General features: G+C 35.6%; 1 long non-coding RNA gene across 1 annotated transcript in view; it reads left to right on the forward strand.

Annotated features, from left to right (window-relative positions):
* LOC128590372 (uncharacterized) overlaps nt 1-373 on the forward strand; it is a 46,696-nt gene extending 46,323 nt beyond the window's left edge. The window contains exon 5 of the long non-coding RNA XR_008381263.1: nt 31-373. This is a non-coding gene — a long non-coding RNA (uncharacterized LOC128590372). The remainder of the gene's footprint in view (nt 1-30) is intronic.
* Nucleotides 374-18,267: the final 17,894 nt, after the last annotated feature.

An 18,267-nucleotide genomic window follows, 5' to 3' on the forward strand; every position in this document is an offset into this window, starting at 1 on the left:
CATAACAATGACTATGTTTCAATCATGCAGATAAGGACATGTCCAATAGGCTGGCAGAGCTGCAAATAAAAGAAACCTGGATCTCTGAATGTCTTCATGGAACAGAGCTGCTTAGTCAACTTTGACCAACCATGAAGACTAGTCTATGACAGGAGAGTCAACTAATATTCTGTTCAACCCACTGTATTCTGGGGATCTCTTACTCTAGCTAAGTCTTCACAACTAATTCAGTCAGCAACAGTATTGATAAACACATGGAAGGGGTTGAGAAGCATTGATGGCAATTTTAATCTTCTTTGCAAGTAGGCACCTTTCTAAAGTTCAAGATCAAAAAAATAAATAAATAAAAATAAAGTTCAAGTTCTAAAAATAATTGATTATAATCCTTTCTTTCAAGTATTTTAAATCTTTGATGAGAAATAGAATGGATGAGGGCATAAAATGGTGTTAAAATCATTTTGAGGAATTTTGAGGAATTTTGAAGACAGTAATATTTTTATAAGAGATTTTATATAAGGAATGAAACAGAGGTTCAAGAGTTGAACCTGGAGAATTGAGGACAAAATTTCAAAATTGGGAAAAGAAGGCAGCCAGTTTGTGGAACAGAGGAATGAGCGCAGTTGTCCAAATGTTAGAGATAGGATTAAAAACAACAAAAAAAGGCATTTTGAGGCTGAGTTCCTCGGATGACATTTGATTAACAGGTTTCTTTGTCACAGGGCTTCTCAGGACCATTAATACAGTAATATGCAAGAGGGATTCTAAGAAGGGAGACACAGCATGGTACCAAACTCAGTTGAGCATGGACCATCTCCTCAGAGAAACTGAGTTAAATGTTCTCTTACTATGTGCTATGGCCTTTACCAAAGTTCAAATTTCAGATTCCATAGCAATGCCACAGAACGTGAAGTGTGAGGCCTAGCTTTGCAAGAAGCTGGATAGATTTTAACACCATTATATATTAGGAGACTACTCTAGCATTTCAGAGTCTGAGATGCAGTTGCAGATATGAGACTCCTGAAATAAAAACCAAGAAAAAGCAAGCTCCTTGGTAGCCCAGCTATTAATATTGTGATACAATAGCTAAGGATGGCCTTGGATATATTCTACACCCTGATATGGGTGATGGACACATAGACACATACATAGGTTAAAAACACAGCCATCAAGCTGTACACCTATTAGCAATTAAATTAAAGCCCATTGGTGAATCGAGGAAACTTTGGACATTTACCTAACCCTAGGCCTATTTCAAATCCTCTGAAAGAATTTCTAAATCCTGAGGCATGATGAATCTCTCCTTGCTCTCTGTGGCATGAGTTGTGCGGGCATTTTTTGTTTGTTTGTTTTGTTTTATTGTTTGGGATTCATTGAAAGTACAAAGAATTAGGTTACACTGATTGCTGTTGTTAGGTAAAGTCCCTCTTGTAATTGTATCCTACCCCCAAGAGTGTGCCATACACTGTGACCCCACATCACTCTCCCCGATCCTACATTCCCCTACCTACACCTTATATTAGATCATCTACTGCCTTCATATTAGAATTGAATACATTGGATTCTTGCTTCTCCATTCTTATGATGCTTTACTAAGAATGTGTTCCACCTCCATCCAGGTTAATACAAAAGATGTAAAGTCTCCATCTTTTTTAAAGACTGAATAGTATTCCATGTTATACATATACCACAGCTTGTTAATCCATTCCTGGTTGGTGGTCATTTAGGTTGTTTCCACGTTTTGGTGATTCTAAATCGAGCTGCAATAAACAATCTAATGCAAATGTCCTTATGATAAAAAGATTTTTTTTCTTCTGGGTAGAGGCCTAGAAATGGGATTGCAGAATCAAATGAGATGTCTAATTTGAGTTCTTTGAGGATTCCCCATACTTCCTTCCAAAAAGGTTGTATTAGTTTGTAGTCCCCCCAGCAGTGTGAAAGTGTTCCCTTCTCTCCACATCCATACCAGCTTGAGACTTTGTGACATGGGCTGTTCTCACTGGGGTTAGGTGATATCTCAGGGTAGTTTTGATTTGCATTTGTCTGATGATCAGAGACAATGAGCATTTTTTCAATATTTGATAACCATTCGTCTGTCTTTGTCAGAGAAGGTTCTGTTCATGTCTCTTGCCCAGAGGTAGATGGGATTGTTTATTCTTTTTCTGTTGATTAATCTGAGTTCTCTGTAGATTCTAGTTATCAACCCTTTGTCATATTCATATCCTGCAAATATCTTTTCCCATTCTGAAGGTTTTCTTTTTGCTTTACTTATTGTGTCCTTAGCTGTGCAGAAGTTTTTAGCTTCATTAAGTCCCATTTGTTAATTTTTGTTACTGTTGTGGTGGCCGCTGAATTCTTTGTTATAAAATCTTTCCCCAGTCCAAAATCATCAAGAGTTTTCCCCATACTTTCTTCTAAGACTTTTATTGTTTTACGTCTTAGATTTAGGTCTCTTATCCTTCTTGAGTCAATTTTTGTAAGGGGTGAAAAGTATGGGTTGAGTTTCAGTCTTTTACATGTTGTGGGAGCATTTTGGTGCACTACTTTTTTTTTTTGAGGAATGGTTAATACACACTTATTTCACATGGGGAGAAAATGGGTCACAACCAGTCTGGTATTCCAGAGCCCAACAGACAAAACACCTGCCGTATAGTAGATCCTCAATAAACATTTGATTACTGAATGGAGGTAAATACTTTTGGAGGTGTTTGGAAATATTGTACTATTTCATATTACAAAGTAGTATTCTTAAATTAATACAGTAACAACTGAAACTGACAAACATAGATATTTGGCAGTGCCTAATTGCTATTTTTCAGTCTGCTCTAACAGACTTTGTGTTTATTTGGTTACAGAGCTCAAATTATTTTCAGAGCACAAATGATTTTTGAAGCCATTGATATAATTCTTTCTATATATTTCTCTTTCACTCCTTCCATACTCTACCTCCCAACCAACCATCTTGAGCAATCTATTCATTTTATTTTAATTCCTATAGTACTTGACAGAGTGAAGCATTTTGTAATTCTGATTTCATGTTCCATGCAGCAATCTAAACATTTGTGTTTATATTTCAGTTCTGAATATCTTCTTAGAACATTCAATAAAATGTCCTTGGGAGACTCACTGAAGTTGTATATCTGCTGCCACCTGCAAAGCCCAGGATGACACTTTGAACTGATTACAGCCTTCTTCCCTGCACCTCCTGAATCCAGCTCAACACTTCGCTTAAGGCAGTCTCTACTCTCAGTTCAAGCCTATGCTGTACTTCTGATGTCCAAGATTTATCTGTCTATACTGCCAGTGGACAGTCACGATTTCCCAGTCATTGCCTCTTTCTGTCTCCCATTCTTTCATATATATGCAAATTACCTAAAAAACCCTGAGTCTGTAAACTTGCCACAGTTACTAAACTTGTCATTGTCTGAGAGGCTTAAAGTTCTCCCCACCCTTCTAGTCCTGTCAGTTATTAAGGCTTTGGTCGTCTGCCTCGACTTTGAACCTCTTGTACTCCCCTCTGAGTGTTTTTTCCCTTCTGAAGCAAGAACTAGATTTGTTTCTTAAACTCATGTCACCAGGTCTTAGATTGGTATTGAACATGAGTAGATGTAATTCTCTATGCTTCTGAATCGCCCAGAAAAAAAGCAGGGTGTGTGTGTGTGTGTGTGTGTGCGCACGCACACACAAATGCTCAGAAGAATCTTAAAAAATAAGAATGAAAGAAAACCAATAGAATTCTGAAGTAAATGTTATATGTTCTACTGAACATATAACATATAGTCTTCACTCTCTTCCTTAGCAAATGATCATTGTGAGTGTGAAATTTGTTAATGGTCATAGATAGAACTAGTGTGACAATTAGCAACATGTTCTCATAAGAGGACTCATTTACGATAGAAAATGCCTAGGAGACAGGATAATTCATATCTAAGATGTGTAGTATCCCCAAATGCAGCCCTCTACCCTTTCACCTATGTCAAAGGTCTTACAACGTATAACCTGAAAGTCAAGGAACAAATACTTCTGCTTATTGGCATAAATCAAGCCACAATGAGTTACTCCAAGTCTGTAACAACACTGGTTTCTCCCTTCCCCATGCAACCTTTCACTGAGAAACTGCTCCATCCTTCAAAGGATGACTGATGAAAAGAGGCTCATCAGTCATCCTTTGTCCCTTGTAATTGGTCCACAAAGTAGGCAGTCAGGGTACCTCCCAGAGACTTCTTAGGTAAAGATGCTAAGACTGAAGGTTCTCTAACCTTTTAGATAGGAGGCTGTATGGGTCACAGAAGATTCAAGCTAAACATAATTCCCACCACCTGGAGAAAGTCTGCCTAAAAATCAAGTCAATGTACAGGACAGCAGAGCCAAAAGATAAGGAAATTTCTGCTGAGATTATCTAAGCAACTTGGTCCATTAATACCTGACCCATTTTACCCTTGACCCTGCCAATCACAGAGGTCAAAACTTCTTTTTGGTTTGTTTTTGTTTTTTTCTTATTGTTAGACATCTTTCTGCCACCAGAATAAACTGATTAATAAAACACATATATCAATTATACTTGGGAAATCCAAACTGTAAGCTAATATACTCTGGCACTACCACTATATTTCAACCTGCTGCATCTAAACTACTCCCTGGAGTTTCTACCACCTAAGACCAAAGGATGAGCTAAGTAAGAAGCAAGCAAAATGACTTTAATTAATTCCGCCTCCAGTTTGGTGTCTCCACTTTCCTCTTGTGGTAGGTAGGAGGCTCTTCCTACCTCTTCTATATTATTTCTAAAGCCATTAATATCCCTACTGCTAATATAGCAGGCACTTCACACTTTATTCTTACATTTGTATTTAAGGTAGCCCCCCTTTATGCTCAGGGGATTCATATTGAGTTTCCTAGTGGATGTCTGAAACCATGGACGGTATCACACCCTATATGTACTATGTTTTTTCCTATACATACACACCTATGATAAAATTTAATTTATAAGTTACAGTAGGAGATTAACAATAACCGATAATAAAATAGAAAAATTATAACAATATGCTGCAACAAAAATTATCTGAATAAAGTCCCTCTGTCTCAAAAATATCTTATTATACTATACTTCTTCTTGTTGTGATGATGTGAGATGATAAAGAACCTACATCAAGAGATGGAGTGAGGTGAAAGACGTAGACCTTGTGAGGTAGTTAGTGTTAGGCTATTACTGATCTTCTGATATACATCAGGAGGTTTATCTGCCTTGGGTGATCCCGGAACGTGGAGCCTTGACATGGCAGTGGCTGGATGTCAGGGGCAGACAGTCTCAAAGACTAACACGCAGCATATGGCTACACTAAACAAAGGGAGGATGTCCATCCAGGGTGGGCCAGAGAGGTACAGTATGAGCTTTCATCATGCTATCCAAGAGGGCATGCACTTTAAAACCTATGAATTATTTCTCGAATTTTCCATTTAATATATTCAGACTGCAGTTGAACACAAGTAACTGAAGCCACAGAAAGCAAAACCATGGAGAAGAAGAAACTACTCCAATGTCTTTCTCCCTGACTAAATTGTAAGACCCTCAAGGAAAAAGACGATTTAATACTTCTTTGGATCTCCCAGAGCTCAGAGTGGAAGCTTTAATGTTTAATCAAGATTTTTTTGAGTTGTCATGTGAAGTATTAATTTTCCATAGCAGATTGCTTCAATGATTCATTGTCATTCTGGAGTTTCATTAGAGGCACTGACTGCAAAGCAATTACTTAAACAGATTCTGGGAGAAAAAATAGTTTTTTGTGTTGAATGTGGGCTCAAGCCTACAATTCTGTAGACTCAGCTACTTCTGACTAAGCACACTCCCTGGTTAAATATTCTGGACAATTTTTTGTTTATTTTCTTTTGTGCCATAAAACTAGAATAACCTTGAGGAATGGAGCATTCTGGTAATTGGGTTACAGCTAACCTGAAATACCCTCATGTTCCCCTCTCATTAAATGTTTTCTGAAATGCCTGTGGTTCCACTTTTCTAAGTAACAATAGAACATTTATTCAATACAGTATATTTTGGTGTCATAAGGTCATCATTTAGAACAATAATTCTTTTCGTCACTTAGATATAGAAAGTATACATCTCTTCAACCCCAGGATACATATACGAAGATTTGTTTTTCATTTTAGTTAAATTATTGACCGCTTATTAATTTTGAAGTTGTTTTTCTCATCTAGAACCTGAGTGCAGTTGGGATCAAGTCATTTGAAAGATTTGTACTTCTACTATACTATATTTGGATGAAGTAGAAATTCATGAACAAGGTTTCCTTTTATATACTATACTAATCTATAGTCTTTTGTAACCCCCAGTAAGCCAGAATTGACATGTTAAGAAACACAAATTCTATTATGGTATACACACATGGAGGGGACCTAAATTTTTCAAGCCTCAGGAGTAGTGGAATTCCCACTAGACTTAATTTGGTCAACATCTATATTTGTTAGAGTGGGAGAAAGAGCAGACCTTCAAGTATATGTTTACAGTCCATGAAAAATAGACTTGGAAGAAGATACCACGAAGAGAACAGAAGAGATCCCAGCCACAGACTTTTGGAATCTGGAAAGCAGATGGATGACTTAGCAGACCAAGAAGCTAAATCTTGAACTGGCAGTGAGAAGAGCCGAGCAACAGCTTACTTTACACTGCAGAACCCCCGAGGACTTGAGAAGTGCCTCAAGAGGCTGAAGATAAAGTTAAAATCAGAATGGTTGGTTCCAGACTCTTCCAGCTTCCAAGAGTCTCTCCCCTTCTCAGGAGAATAGTGGAGTTCAGTCTCTAGGGAAAGTGAATTACAGGGTCTCTGGCTGAAGGACCCCCAAACACAATTGACAGTGTGTGTTCTAACCAAAAAAAAAAAATGTGTCAAAGTTTGCATAGTAAATGTGACCCCCTCCTAGTCTTTACCCCACTTGGATTCCTTAACATTGGCAGCCTTGGCATATTCCCATCAGGTCAAAGATTGTAGAATTTTCTCTAAGGAATGTGGCCAGCAGTTTTCAAGATAATGATGTTGGAAGCTCATACACAGAGAGCTTTTAATCAACTTCTCAGAGCCCCACTCTTATGTCTAATCAGCAAACATCTGCAGAGCAACTCTAATATGAAGACAAAAGTCAAAACTAATAAGAAAACCTCAAAGAGGAAACAAAGAACTTATTTTCATGAAGAAGAAAAATCACACGTGAGCTATAATTAATATCTAGAGAATTCAAAAACAAACATCACAACCATTGAACAAGAACAGGAATGTGTGTGTGTGTGTGCGCACGTGTGTGTGTATACATACATATACATGTATAAATATATTCAGAAACAGCAATAATACAAAAATCGGGGGCCGACACCTGTGACTCAAAGGAGTAGGGTGCCGGCCCCATATGCCGGAGGTGGCGGGTTCAAACCCAGCCCTGGCCAAAAACTGCAAAAAAAAAAATTTGGAAATTTAAATGCTAGTAGAGATTTTAAAAAATCCAAAGAATCAGAAGGTAGAGTTGAGCCAATCTCCCCCGAAAGTAGGGCAATATGACATAGTACGGAAATAAGGGAGAAAACATAAGATTGCAGAAAGAGTCCAGATGGTCTAAAATCTGATTAACAGGTGTTTCTGCAAGAGAAAAACAGAGAAAATGAGGGGAGGGAATCATCAAAGAAATAATTCAAGAAAATTTTCCAAAACTAAACAACATAATTTTCCAGACTGAAAAGGCTCATCAAAAGCTCAGTATGATAGAAGCAAAAAAGACCCTCACTGAATCAGACACCTCTTCTGTCTCACCTCAGAGCCTCCTGATCTTCCTTGTCTCTCTTTTTAGTCACTGTGATGGCAACCAGACCTGCCAGCCTCTGCCAAGCAGTGCATATGTCTCACCTCATACCACACCACATGCCCCTTGACTCTCACCCTGAGGCTCTTCTGTTGGCACCAAGGAGTGGGATGCCCCAGAACTCTATTTGACGCTCCCATGTGTACCCACCCTGCATACCTTTGGCCAGGAGGAATGCAGAGCTGATGGATAAACTTCTTTCTCCTCCCCTTTTTTACAAAATTTCATCTCAGATGAGTGATTCTCAGATGCAGTCTATACTGGAGGGGGTTCAGACCTTTAGTAATTTATCTTCATATTGCTCTACTTCTTTTCTGCTTCACTCCAATGTCTGTTACTCTTGATTTCTGGATTTGCACTCTCAATAAAGTGGTAGCCAATAAGCTTTTACCTCAAGTTGACTTTCTGGGAAACTAGTAGCTAAAATATACCAAAATATATCATTATGAAATTTTAGAACACCAGGGATAGAGAAAAAAAATCTTAGAAGCTTCTGGAAGGAAAAATAAATAGGTTCACACTGAGAGGCAAGTGTGACAACTGCAACACTGGAGAGATAGAAGAAAATGATGAAAAGCCTTTCATGTTCTGAAGAAAAAAATTCCAAACTCTGCATGTATAACCAGAGGCAGAAAAGGCATTTGATCAAATTAAACACTCATTTATGGAAAAGACACTTAGCCAACATGGAAAAAGAGGAAATATCTTTAATTAAATATAAAATATTTATGAACATATAACCAACCAAACAATTAATTAACTATGCAAGTAAAATAAAGGCACACAAAAAGCAAACAAATAATAAAAACAAAACAAAACAGCTACTATCGTATTTTTTTCTTGTGTTGTTACCAGAGGTTTTACTCCACCAAAAATGAGGTATTAAACCAAGAAGGAGGCATAGAATATAAAAAATGGGGAGTCTAACCCAAAAGGCAGGCAGAAGTAATCCCTAGGATGATGATAAAGGGAGATGCCACAAAAAAAAAAAAATGTTGCACTTCTGACAAGACTAGATTAGAGTGGGTCAAAAGGCTTTAAAATCTTCTTCAATAAGATAAGAGTAAGAGAACATCTGACTTGTTTGCACATAATGAAAGGAGAAATAAATCATTAGAAGATATTTAGAAATGAACATTCTAGACCCAGAAAATTAGGCAAATGAAAAAAGCAAGGTAGTTAACTCCAGGGAAACTAAAAAATTGCAAGCAATAAATAAAAATAATCACAGCATACTAGAAGGCCTAGATATCATAAATATCCACATACCATAATAATGAAAATACTACTTATCCAACCAAAATGAGATATAATAATACTATTGGGAGGATGGAGGAATGGGAAAGGTGTATGTATTGGGTAAGTTTGAAAAATATAATGGAGAGTCAACTGTATGTTCTCTGGTGGGAAGTTGATGTTTAAAAGCTAAAGACTCAAGAAATTGCATCATAAACAAAATGAAGAAAAATATGAAAATAAAAGATTGAAAAATGGTGCCCTCTGAGCAATAGAGTTAAGGACAAAGCAATGCCACTGCATTGTTTGTTCTGTTTTTATCATACCTTTGTCACTATTCAACTCTTTAAATTATGTGCATGTATTACCTTGGATAAAAATTAAAATTATGACTTCTGCTTCTGTCTATTAGGAAGAAATCACGCTTGTTCATACTGTCAGAACATATTCAACAAGAAAACTGAACAAAACATATGAAATCAGACTTTTTAAATACAGATCGATAGGCAGCAGGGGACCTTGATGCCTGAGAGATAGGAAACAAATTAGGCCAGCCGTATGAGTGCCTATGAGTTCTGCCTGGAGGTAATTTACAAAATTTAATGCAGAAAAGAGGGACCCTAGAAAGACTCCAACAGTCTTATTGAGTTGAAGAGACAGAGTTCAGAGTTTAAGGAGGCTGACAGAATTAGAGGATGCAAGGAAGAGTAAAGGAAAAGAGAAAGAGAAAGCAATTCAGAACTACAGAGGTCTGACCAAGTATTTGACCAAACATCAATCTGCGCTTGCATTGGGTGAAATTCTACAAATCTGTGCAGAAAATACAAACAAAAACACAGCTTCTGAAGGGAGAACAATTGCCATAGAACTGTAACAAGACAGTCCCAGAGTTTACATATAACTGGGAATATTTTTAATTCACATCAGCCAAAGTGAAAAGTCCTCATTAAATAGAGAGGGCATTCGGAAGAGACCACAAAAGGGTCACTCCTTAATAGTGGCACTTAACTAGCCATAAAGTTAAATCCTACTATAATTACTTCCCAATAAAGACTCAAAAAAACTAAACTTTGAAAAATTAACCAAAACAGGGCGGTGCCTGTGGCTCAGTTGGTAGGGCGCCGGCCCCATATACCGAGGGTGGCGGGTTCAAACCCGGCCCCGGCCAAACTGCAACCAAAAAATAGCTGGGTGTTGTGGCGGGCGCCTGTAGTCCCAGCTACTCGGGAGGCTGAGGCAAGAGAATCGCTTAGGCCCAGGAGTTGGAGGTTGCTGTGAGCTGTGTGAGGCCACAGCACTCTGCTGAGGGCCATAAAGTGAGACTCTGTCTCTACAAAAAAAAAAAAAAAGAGAAAAAAAAAAAAAAAAGAAAAATTAACCAAAACAAAGCCCAACAATGCTTTTTAAAGAAATATAAAATCTAACGCTCAACATAAGATTTACAAAGTTCAGAATCCAGTAAAATACTTACTATGCATGTATTAAAAAAATAGAAAATACAAAAATTAAACAAGAGGAATGTCAATCTATAGTAACAGATCTAGAAAATACAGAGATGTGAAATTAGTAGACAAGAGCTTTAAAACAGCTATGATCATTATGCTTTATAATTAAGGAAAAATAAGTACAAAAAAAAAAAACCCAAGGAAATGTAAAATATAAAAAAAATATATAAAAAATACAGACCAAAAAAATCTGAAATAAAAATTTAAGTAGATAGGATTAACAATAGATGAGAAACTACAAAAAATATTGGACCTGAATACAATATATTATAAATCTCCAAAGTGAATCATAGAGAAGAAGAAGAAAAGAAGAAGAAATAGAAAGAGGAAGAAAGGAAGGAGGAGAAGATGATAATACTTGGTAATATGTAGAACACCATCAAGGTATCTAACATAATATACATGTAATTAGAATCCCAAGAAAAGATAAGCAGGAAAGGGAAGAAAAATTATATCAAAACATAAGTGCCAAAATGTTTCCAGACTTGAAGAAGACTATAAATCAAGGTCAAGAAGCATGCTGATCCCCAAACAGGTCAAGAAAACGAAAACCACAGCACATGATAATTAAATTGTTGAAAACTGATGATTAAGCCAGCCGGAAAGGGTAAAATGTCACTTTATAAAGTGGAACAAAGATTAAAAGTATAGCAAGTTTCTCATCAAAAACTATGAAAGCTGAAAGACAATGTTATACTTACGTGCTGGAGAAAAATTTCAATCTAGACTTTTATACCCAAAGAGAATATCTTTCAAAAATGAAAGCATTTTCATATAAGCAAAAGCTGAATGAATGCATTGTCAGCTAAACAAGAGAAAATACATATCAAATGACAACTTAAATTTACATGTAGAAATTAGGAGTACCAGTAATGAATGGTAACTGGGAAAATTTTTTTTTTTTTTTTTTTTTTTTTGTAGAGACAGAGTCTCACTTTATGGCCCTTGGTAGAGTGCCATGGCCTCACACAGCTCACAGCAACCTCCAACTCCTGGGCTTAAGCGATTCTCTTGCCTCAGCCTCCCAAGTAGCTGGGACTACAGGCGCCCGCCACAACACCCGGCTATTTTTTATTTTTTGGTTGCAGTTTGGCCGCAGCCGGGCTCGAACCCGTCACCCTCGGCATATGGGGCTAGCGCCCCACCGACTGAGCCACAGGCGCCGCCCGGGAAAATTTTAAAGATATATATTTTTAAGTTTTTTAAAAGATAGTTAACCATTTAAGGCAAAAATAAAAACAATATATTTGGAGGAAAATTTTAAAGATATATATTTTTAAGTTTTTTAAAAGATAGTTAACCATTTAAGGCAAAAATAAAAACAATATATTTGGAGGGGGGTTATTTATTCATTTATTTATTTATTTAGAGACAGAGTCTCACTATGTCGCCCTTGGTTGAGTGCTGTGGCATCACAGTTCACAGCAACCTCAAATTCTTGGGCTTAAGCGATTCTCTTGCCTCAGCCTCTCGAGTAGTTGCACCCACCACAACACCCAGCTATTATTTTTTGTTGTTGTTGTTGCAGCTGTCATTGTTGTTTAGCAGGCCTGGGCCAAGTTCAAACCTGCCAGCCTTGGTTTATGTGGCTGGTGCCCTAACCACTGAACTACAGGTACCAAGCTAAAAAACACTTTTTTTTTTTTTTTTTGAGACAGAGTCTCACTACGTTGCCTTTGGTAGAGTGCCGTGGTATCACAGCAACCTCAAACTCTTGGGCTTAAGCAATTCCCTTTCCTCAGCCTCCCAAGTAGCTGGGACTACAGCTGCCCACCACAACGCCCAGCTATTTTTTTGTTGCAGTTGTCATTGTTGTTTAGCAGGACCAGGCCAAGTTCAAACCTCCAGCCTTGGTTGCCAGCCTCTATGCATATGGCCAGCGCCATAACCACTGTGCTATGGGTGCCAAGCTGGAGGGTTTTATTTATATAAGTAAAATATATGTCAATGAAGCCAAAGAGATGGGAAAGAGGAAATAAATTGTATTGTTGCAAATGTTTTCTATTATGTGTGATGTTTTTCAATATTTGAAGACAGACTGCGCTAAGTTTAAAATATATATTGTACATCTTACACAAACACTTTAAAAAATAAAACACAGATGTATAGTTAGTAAGCCAACAATGCAAATAAAATGGAAGAGTTTAAGTAGTGAATTGATCTTACAGAAGGAAAAGAAGAAATAAACAAGGAATAGATAGAAAAAATAGAACACAAATTGCAAAGTTTGGATTTTAACTCAAACATATAAATAAATACACTAAATGTAAATAGTCTAAACTCTACAGCTTAAATGTAATTTAACTCTACAATTAAAACTGTGCAATTGAAGTATTATTGGACTGGATAAAATGAAAGGTTCACCTATACGCTATCTTCAACAAACTCACCTTAAATATGAAGATATTAATACATTAATAATAAAAGCATGGCAAAGATATATATTGCAAATAATAATCAAAAGAAAGGTTGAGTGGCTAAATTAAAACCAGAAAATATAGACTTCCAGATTAGAATTATTGCAATGGAGAAAGAGGTTCATTTTATAATAATAAAGGAGTCAATTCTTTAAGACAATGTATATACAGGCAGAACGTCAAAATACATGCAGCAAAAACTTGAAGAACTAAAAAGAGAAATAGAAAAACCCACAATTACAATTAGAATTTTAAGAATCCTCTCTTAATAAATGATAAAACATGTAGACTGAAAATTATTAGAGAAATAAAGTACTTCAACAATACCATGAAGCAAATAAATGATTGACATGAATAGAGAACATTTAACCCAAAACTAAAGAATACACCTTCTTGAGTGTACATGGCAAATTCACTCTGTGCCAAGCAATAAGATAAATCTCAATATCTTTTAAAAGGATTGAAACCATATTTTCTGTTAATAAAATACTATTAAATTAGAAATTAATAATAAAATGTCAAATATTTGGAAATGATATGAAACATTTATAAGTAATCCATGAGTTTAAGGAAATGTCACAAGGGAAATTAGAAAATATTTTGAAATAAATGTAAATGAAAATATCCATATAAAAATTTGTACTATGTAGTGGTACTTAAAGATGTGCTGTCCAATACAGTACCAATAGCCATGTGTGACTACTTAATATTTTAATTTCAATTATATAAAACTGAAAAATAAAAATATATTCTCTTTGTCACACTAGCCATATTTCAAGCATTCAATAGCCATATCAGACTAGTGACCACCTTACTGAACAGTACACTGTTACAGAAAGGTCTGTTAAGAAATTATCAATCATTAAATAATGATTTAAGGGGAAAGTGTTCAAGATTAGTTATATAAGTTTACCCTTTAAAGAGGTTAGCGGGGGTGAAAGCAAATTAAATTTAAAATAAGTAGAAGAAAGAATATAATGGAGATAAGAGTGGGAAAAAATGAAATGAACACAAAACAACAAATAAAACTCAATGAATCAAAAACTAGTACTTTGAAATTTTCAGTACAATTGGTAAGCTTCTGGGCAAATTGAATAAATAAAAAGGAAAAAAGACACAGCTTACCAACACCAGAAATGTAAGGGAATTTTACTCATAGAGCCTGCAGATGTTAAAAGAATAATAAGATAACACTATAAACAAATTTTGTAGATAATTTGATAACCTAGAAGAAATGGAAAAATTCCTTGAAAGGCACAAAACCAACTCAAGATGAAATTCAAAAACTTAAATAGTCCTATATAATGTAAAGCAATTGAATTCCTAATTTAAAACCTTCCCAGGTAGAAAACTCTAGGACTGAAGAGTTTCACCATTAAATTCTATCAAACAGTTAGTGAAGAAAAAGTACCAATCCTATACACATTTTTTCAGAAAATAAAGACAAGAAACTTTACAACTAATTTTACAAGCCAGCATTATCCTGATAGGAAAACTAGATCCACTGAAAAATTGTTAATAAGCATAAATGACAAATTTCTTTTTTTATAAATGAAAATTTTCTTAGTAAAATATTATCAAATTAAATCCAGCAACATATAAATGGGATAATGCACCATGACCAAGTGGTATTATTTCAGAAATGCAGGTTTAGTTTAACATTTTAATTATCAATTGATATAAATCATTATATTAAGAACATAAAGTGAAAAAGTATATGATCATATAAATAGATGTAGAAAAAAACATTTGGGAAATCTTTTTTTTTTTTTTAGTTTTTTTATTTTATTTATTTATTTATTTTTGTGTGTGTGGTTTTTGGCTGGGGCTGGGTTTGAACCCGCCACCTCCGGCATATGGGACCAGTGCCCTTCCCCTTTGAGCCACAGGCGCCGACCACTTGAGATTGAAACTCAGCAGCCAGAAACAGTGAAAAACTTCTGCAGCCTAATAAAAGATATTTACAAAAAAACCTCAGCTAATTTAATGGTGAGAAACTGAATGCTTTCTCTCTAAGATAAGAAATAAGAAAGAATATCCACTCCTATCAGTTCTCTTCAATTGTTGTACTAGAAATCCTAGCTTGTGAAATAAAGGAAAAAAAGAAGGAAAAGAAACGAAAGCACACATATTAAAAAACAGAAACTAAAACTGTATTTGCAGTTGATATATTTGTCTATGTATGTATACAAAAAAACTATATGTATATCAAAAAAACTATATAAAAATCTCCTGTAAATAGTAAGCGTATTTAGCAAGGTTTTAAGAAGCAGTATTAATACACCAAAATCAGTCATATTTCTGCATACTAGAAATAAGCAACTGAGATGTGAAAAAATTTTAAAAACATTTAAAATAAAATATTTACCAGTAGTTTGTAGAGAGATATGCAAAATATCTACATTAAAGACTAAATTACATTATTAAGAAAAATTAAGACAAATAAATAAAGAGAAACACCATGTTCATAGATAGAAGATTCAATATTTTTAAGATACCAATGCTCTCCAGATAGATTCAATGCATCCAATCGAAATCACAGCAGACATTTTTGTAGAAATCGGATAGAAGATCACAAAATTTCAGTGGAAATACAATGGACCTACAGTAGCCAAAATAGCGTACTAGAAAAGGGAAAAAGAAGTTTGAAGGCTTCCACACCTGATTCTAAGACTTATTATAAAACTGTAACAATCAAGAGAGTTTATTATTGGCATAAGGATAGACATACATGCACAGATAATGGAACAGATAATAGACCACATAAATAAGGACAGATGACTTTGACGAAGATGTCAAAATAATTCAACAGGACAAAAGAAAGACTTGTAACAGATGGTACTGGAAGTGGGTATGTTTATTTAAAAAAAAAAATAAGACTTGTATTTACGTCCTTTGAAAAAAATTAACTCAAAATGAACTATAGGCCTAAATGTGAAAACTAAAACTAAAACACTTTTAGGCAACAAAAAATATGAGGAAGTATTTGCAATCTTAAAGTTAGCAAAGATTCTCAGGACACAACGAGCATAAATATTGGGGAAAAAATAATAAATTGGTCTTCATCAAATTTTAAAACTTTTCTTCGAAAAATGAGCTAAACAAAATAAGGCAAGACACCAATAAGGAGAAAATATTCACAGCACATGAACCTAGGAAAGAATCTGCATCTAACATACAGTAGAACCTCTGTTAGTTGACTACCCAAAGGACTGTAAAGACCTGGTCGACATATGGAGGTGGTCAACATAAGGAACTAGGCCTTCTGAACTAATGTGTACATGTAGTGCCTGTCCTGTCTATGAAAATGAGGTCAACTTAAGGAGGCCTGTATTAACCACCTCCCCTAGGTACTGTATATACCAAATTTACGCAATTCAATAATGAGAAAACAAACAACCCAATTAAAATTATAAAAGTTTCACTAAAGGTCATTAAAGCATGAAATGGCACTCAACATCATTAGTCATCAAGGAAATGAAAATTAAAATCACAGTAAGATACTTTCCACTTCCCACCTATTAGAATATTTAAATTAAAAAGATTTTCAATGACAAGTGTTGGAAAGGATGTGGAGCCACTGAAGCATGCATACTTTTTGGTGGAATGTAACATGATATTGGCATTTTTGTATAAAGTCTAACATATACTTAACATATGACTCAATCATTCTACTCCTACATATTTACCCAAAAGAAGTGAAGACATATATTCACATGAAAACTAGTACATAAATGTTCATTTCAGATTTATTCATAATAACCCCAATTGGAAACAACCAAATGTCCAACACCTGGTAAGGAGAAGCAAACTATAATATTCATACAATAAAATACTGTGCAGAGATAAAAAGGTGCTGGTTCACACCACAACCTGGATGATCTCAGAAACTTTATGTTGAGACCAAAAAGAAAAAAAAAAAAAGCTAGACAGAAAAGAATATATACAGTAGGATTAAATTCATGTGGAACTCTAAAAAAGACATTCTAATTGATAGAAAGAGGACCAAAAGGTAAAACTTAACAATACTATGTCTTTATATTGACTATAAAATTTATATACTAAAATTTTTTACATTATGTTCTTTTCAATATAATTAAAGCAACTATATTTTAATAGTCAAAAAAAAGAAAGAAGATCAATGGTTACCTATGCTGGGTGGGGTTGCAGAATGGGAATTGAATGGGAAGAGGTACAGGCTACATTTTGTGGTGATGGAAATGTTCTGTATCCTGATTGTAATGGTGGATCCTCACATGTACAGATTTTTCAAAATTCATCATCTTCACCATTAAAATGTGTGCATTTTATGTATGTAAATTATATCTCCACATTGATTAAAGGACTAAATTAAAATTAAAAAGAAGCAACAAATGGAGAGATGGGAAAGGAATAGAGAAAGGAACTTGTGAAATAAGAGAAAATAAAATTATGAACCAGTTAGGAAAAGAAAATCAAAGAAAACAAGAAATGGAGAGCATCTCAAGTCAAATCCTATAGGGCTCATTACTAGGGGCTTGGCACATTGCTATTTTCTCTAACCCTCACAACAACCTTACAAATTAAAGATAATTTCCTCCATTTCATCAAGGTGGAAACTGAGCCACTGAGAGATCAAATAATTTTCTCTGCATCAAATAAATTTCTCTGACATCCTTGGGAAATCTTTTTCACTGATTTCCTGATGTGCCAAGATGGAGTTTGTACACAGAGTATGTATCAGTGATCGGCCTCTGTGGGGTGAAGTCAGAGAAGCAGAATTGGGCATAGGGGAAAGTCAGACTTTGTAGCAGGCCCACAAAGGCTCTACCAACGCCAAGGGGTCACAGAAAGGTATATGGACCCTCAAAGGTCCCATGTTGGGACTCTGTTATACCAGATCCTTGATCAGTGATTAAATACGGGGTTCCCCAGGAAGAGCATAGCCTTTGAAGAGAAGGTCCCTTGCAGCTGACAGCTGACAGCAAGAGGCTGTCTTCTTACAGCGAGGGTGACAAGTCCTTCTTTGAAGAAGGATCTGATGGCTCATCTCTGTGTCTGCCACAACACCAAAGATAGAGAAAAAAGGCATGAAAAGGGACATAGTCAGCTTTTCCTAGCAGAAAAAGATCTGGAGGTACATTTGCAACCTTGCCTTTCCCTACCTATCCATGCACTGTGGTGTCTGCTGCCATGCAGTTCTGGTGGGGGAAGGGGGGTCCTCACCCAGAGACCACCCACTTTTCACAGACGTGATTCCAAGAAAGGAAGGA

This window comes from Nycticebus coucang, chromosome 7, assembly GCF_027406575.1.
Source record: "Nycticebus coucang isolate mNycCou1 chromosome 7, mNycCou1.pri, whole genome shotgun sequence".
NCBI classification, from domain to species: domain Eukaryota; kingdom Metazoa; phylum Chordata; class Mammalia; order Primates; family Lorisidae; genus Nycticebus; species Nycticebus coucang.